Source organism: Cavia porcellus, unplaced genomic scaffold (genome assembly GCF_034190915.1).
Source record: "Cavia porcellus strain 051 isolate PalLab524CR breed Dunkin Hartley unplaced genomic scaffold, mCavPor4.1 scaffold_13, whole genome shotgun sequence".
Taxonomy (NCBI): Eukaryota; Metazoa; Chordata; class Mammalia; order Rodentia; family Caviidae; genus Cavia; species Cavia porcellus.
The window spans coordinates 55768457-55773924 of NW_026947496.1; the positions used below are offsets into that span (position 1 = coordinate 55768457).

A 5468-nucleotide genomic window follows, 5' to 3' on the forward strand; every position below is an offset into this window, starting at 1 on the left:
TTAAAGGAGAAATAATCTGGGAAAAAGAAAAGAAAAAGACATTCAGTAGTGTGTGTCCAAGTGTGCTGTACAGTTTGAGCCTTATACCCTGGGTGCCTCATTCAAGACGGCAGTTAGAAGTGCTAGAGCCAACTAGAGGTGCAGTGGCACACTTTTGTAAGCCCAGCACTCTGGGAGGCTGAGGCAGGAGGATCACAAGTCTGAACCCAGCCTGGGCAGTTTAGAAGTTGCCCAAGACCTTGTCTCAAAATAAAAAGAAATAAATGGCCGGAGATGTAATTCAGTGCCAAGGTCAGAGAGAGAAAATTCATCATCGTCCCAGGGAGTGGAAGTGCTAACGAGAGCTGGCTAGGTGTTGGGTTGGGCATGAAGGACACAGGAAAGGACACACACAGTCAATGCCCCTACACGTTGTTGGTGATGATGCCAAAATACAGATCCTTATGGGCCACATGCCCTGGGCATGGTGGGGTGAGATGCCGCATCAGCATCTGGGCTGTTGTTACTTTAGGGCACTGATATGTTTCCTTTCTAACTTGAAAAGTTAGGCTTTAGTAGTTCCAGTAGCTGAAAATATCCTTCCAAGTGGTAAAGACTGCTCAAAGAGGGGAGCCGGGTTCTCTTTCTCTCTGCCCTTCCCTCTTTCCCTCCCTCCCCATCCCCTCCACTCACCCTCTCCCCTCTTCCCTTTTTATCCCCTCTTTTCATTCTGATTGAAGTCACAGTGGGATCTTAAATATGTATGTGACGTAAACTTTCAAAGTAAATTTTAAGCCAGGCATGGTGGCACTGCTTGTAATCCCAGCACTCAGGAGGCTGAAGCGGAAGGATTGTTGAGAGTTCAGGACCATCCTGGGCTACAAAGTGAGTTTAAGTGAACTCCTGAACTGTACAGTGAGACTCTGTTTCAAAAAGACACTCTTCCTCCAAAAAAAGGAGATTAAAAAAAAATGAAACGCATTCCTGTTAAAAATGTAATCATGGGGCTGGAGATTTAGCTCAGTGGCATAAGCACCTGCCTTGCAAGCAGGCAGTTGTGAGTTTGATCCCCGGTACTGATAAACACACACGCACACACACACACACACACACACACACACACACACACACAATGTAATCATAAAAATATATAACCTCAAAGTTAAATGTCCCTCATCATTCCATTTCCCGTGGGAAATGACTGTATAGTATGGAGTATATTCTTCTAAATGTAATTTTTTTAACTAAAGAGAATTGTGCACACTGGGTAGTTTGCTTTTTGGTGATCAGTCAAAGAGACCAAATCCCATATCCTCATTTGATTCCTCTGACTCTTCCTCCGTTTCAACGTTGGCTGGGGCGGCTGCATCAGCAGGAGCAGCAGTGATGGCTGCAGTGACAGGGGCAGCGGCCACAGATGCAGATGGATCAGCCAGGAAGGCCTTACCTTTCAAAATATGGAACGCTTCCTGAATTTCTGTGTCATCCCTGCACAGGGCATGCTAATCTCTGTATCATTCCAATTTTGGTATATGTGCTGCTGAAGCGAGCACCTGAATGTATTTTTAAACATACATGCTAGCCACATTATTATTTTAACAAAAGTGGAATCATTCACACACGTTTGCTGTGCTTTCTGCCAGGGGATATTTGTGTTTGCATCCACCCAGTACCTTTGAACACCCTCATTTGAACAGTTTTTCACACACTGACATGCTTTGCTTGCTTAATAAATGTGACACAGTGATATTTCCCTTCTGGGGCATACAGAGCCAGTGCCTGCCTTGTTTAACGACCGTGGCTGTGTAGTGTCCCACTCCATAGACACGTCAATGTTTTTTCACCCACTCCTCGCTGATGCCCTGGAGTTGGATGTATAAACTTAGAAGCTCTCTTTCTTTCCCTTTCCACACATAACCTAGAATGGTTAAAGTTTATGGCACTACACTGGAGGGTTAAGGAAGAGAAAAGTCAGGTGCTGTATGTGTGTGTGTGTGTGTGTGTGTGTGTGTGTGTGTAGTGTGTGCACATATCTACACTTTCACCCAGGATCTTTATAGCTATGTGTGTATGCAGTGGTAATATACTCTCTTTTTATGTGAATTACTTATATGTGATTATCTATATTGCATGGGTTGTGGGTGACTATGGTAATGGAGAGGCAAAAACCCTTTTCTTCTGAAAGCCAGGATAAATAAGGAAGAGGCTGGGGGCTTCAGATTCATACTCTGAGCTGTTCAGGAGCAAGGGTCCACAGAATAATGTAAGACCTTCACTTGCGTAAGAGAAACAGAGTGGCCACGAGACTCTGATACCAAAGACAAGAGTCTAGTAAAGGTATGTAAATAAATGTTATTCCCACCAAGGCAACGTTCCAGAGACCAGAAGGATGCTAGGAAACAAAGCATTGTTATTCTACAGCATGTTGAAAGGAAAGTTGGGTAGAGACAGAAAATTAAAAGTAGACTGTAAGGAAGTCGAAAAAATCAAGAGTTGATATTCTCTTGCCTGGTAATTGGAGAATAAAATTACCAGGCACAGAGCACTCACAGTAAATTCCTTGTGTTGTGACTGTAACTGACATAGCTAATGATCACAGTATCTTTTTCCCATTTGAACAGAGGGCATAAGTCTCCTGTCTTCGTTGTTCAAGGCCAGTTCAGGTTAGTCAAACTAAATGGTAAGATGGCTATTTCCATCATAGATTTAGAGGCTCATGAGGAGGGTGCCATAGTTTTGACCTGGAATGTCCCACAAAGACCCATGTATTAAAGGCTTAGTTCTCCAGTATGGCACTATTGGAAGATTTTAAAAGGTGGAGCCTAATGGAGGTCATGGGTCATTGAGGGCGTGCCCTGGAAGGGCATAAAAAAGTGGGAAGCCAGGTGTCTTGTCTCCTCTTTTTAAAATTCCGGCTGCCAAGGTGTACAGCTTCTGTCACATTCTCCTACCCAGACGCGCTTTCACAGGCTCAAAATAACAGGGCCAAGCAATCAGTCAGGGACTGAAACTTCCAAAAGTTTGAGTCAAAATAAACCTTTTTTAAAAAAGTTGATTTAAATCAGGTATTTGGTGCAGTAATGGGAAGCTGAGTAACACAGAAGGTTTGGGGTCTGAGTGCTAGCTCTTTCCAAATCTTTGTCTTCCTAAGGATGTGTGTGGAGGGCAGAAATGCTGGAAACCCCCAAGCACAGCAACATGGAAGTGTGGGATAAAGAGGGAATTTGCCATTCTTCAGAGGGGAAACGAAGCCACTTGTTAATCCAGGAAACTTGGACAGTTAACTTGGTACTTCTTCTCAAACTCAGTTTCCTCATTTGTAAAGTAAGGAAAAGAATACGCTGTAAGACCATGAGAAACTTTAAAAAGTGAATGGCGTACTAGAAACAAAGCAAGTATCAGATAAACATTTTTTAATATTTCCTTTACCATCTTGTTCTTTTATTTTAAAAACAAAAGATAGAAGTGATACTGAATTTAAAAATAAGGAAATTAACAATTTAATATAATGCACATCGTTATCTTAAGTTTGATTGCTTGATCATTTTTTTCATGTGTTTTGTAACCTGAACTACTGTCCGTTAGAATATTCTGGTGCAATAGAGAAGCAAAAGTACAAAATTAACAGATTTATTGAGTTGAGGTTGTGGAAAGGAGCACACAACCCAGGGCAGCTGGGCTGTCTCCTTCAACCAGACACAGAGGCAGAGGGTCACATGACTCTGATTGACCTGGCGCATGGGGAGGTATTGATGATGTGTGAGGAACCGAATGGAATTCTCTGTTCCTGCAAACAGGAAGTGCAGTTGCAATTAGGCCTGAAGAAGAAGCAGGAAGTGGTAAGCGTTCGCACTTTGGCCTTCCGCCACGTTAGACCACTGCCTAGTAATTTATACTAGGGCAAGAACCTTTCACCGTCTTGTTTTTATTCATTCCTGACACGTTTCTTAGGTATTAGGTTAATTTACATCATGGTAGGGTCTACAAACCTTTAGTGGCAGCACATGGTGGTCTCTTCTTTCCTCCTCTTCACCATTTAATCTGAGGGACAGAGCCATGTCTGTCTGACCAGTTACTGTTTGAATGGTAGGTATCTGACCCATGTAGGTCATGATATCCCATTCATGATATCCCATTCCCTGCTGTGATTTGCTGTGATTTGTCCATGAATGAACATGTTACCCAGCATGGTTCAATCAGTCTTTCTTTGGGCTTTCTCAAGACCTGGGGAGAAAAAAATAGGGTTGTCTCTGTCTAGGAATAAAAGGATGCAACTCTGGCGACTGTCATATACCGCGTCTCTGTGACCACTCACATGCAGAAAGACTAACAAGATATGCAGAGAGATGCAAACACAAGGTGTGGCTGAAGCCTGAAAGAGTTCATTTGTGTCTTTGGCACTTGTGGGTCCGTGTGTACCTCTGTGACCCATAGTTTGAATATAGGATTCTGAAGATGCCCTGTTTCGCCTGGATTGCTTTGGGTCAAGATTTTTGTAATTTGTGATTCAGAATAGTGGCAGAGCAGCCAGTATATGTGTGTTAAAAATAAGGCTCCTTAGTTTGATGTGATTTTTAAGGCAGGGCCAGGACAAGGGGTAGAAACTGTCCCTGACAGCAGTTTCTGTTTGGTCTGGAGAGTCACACTTTGTCCAGCCCAGAGCAGGATGAGACCAAAAGGAGCAGGGCACTGCTCCGCTCAGAAGAGACCACTGTTAAAAGGAACAGCCTCGTGGAGTCTCCTCCTCTCATCTTATATCTTCTTGAAATTCTGCTAGGAGGAAAAAATATCCCCAATGTATCTTATGGAGAATGTTCCGGTTATAAGCAACAAATTCAATTTACTATAAAGAAATGATTTATTTTAAGGATATGGAGAAGAGATATGGGCTTTTAAAGCTCTACTGTAGCTACTAATAATGAAAATAATCATACTGTTCAGGCCCATCCTGTGCTTTCTTAGTTGCAGATTCAACCAACTGCAGATTAAAAAAATTAAAAAATAAAATTACGTCTGTGTCGAAAATATGTAGACTTTTTGTTCGTCATTTCCCTTTAAACAATATAGATTCACAACTGTTTACATAGCATTCATATTGCATTAGGTGTTACAAGTAATTGAGAGATGGTTTCAGGTATATGGAAGGATGAGTGCAGGTCATATGCAAATTCTGTGCCACCTTGCATCAGGGAGTTGGGCACCTAAGCACTTTAGTATCCTTGTGGGGTGGGGTGGGGTGGGGATGTCCTGGAACCAGTCCTCCGCAGAGCCTGAGGGATGAATCCGTGATTTATCTTGAAGTCAGCTAAAGTAGCAGCTACTGCCTGATTCCTGTAGAATGAGAACTGGTTAGGCATGGCCAGTTCTTCAAAGTTTAGAGTTTTAAAACTTGGTGCTATGGAAGCAAGCCAGTTTGTGGGCCAACTAAAAGATATGAGGGTTGGAAAATTAGAAACCTTTAGTAAAAGCAAATGGGAATGGCAAGCTTT

General features: G+C 42.6%; 1 non-coding gene across 1 annotated transcript; it reads right to left on the reverse strand.

Annotated features, from left to right (window-relative positions):
• Positions 1–1430: 1430 nt before the first annotated feature.
• LOC111757913 (U6 spliceosomal RNA) lies at positions 1431–1532 on the reverse strand. Its single transcript, XR_002792163.1, has one exon. It is a non-coding gene; the product is annotated as a U6 spliceosomal RNA (small nuclear RNA).
• Positions 1533–5468: the final 3936 nt, after the last annotated feature.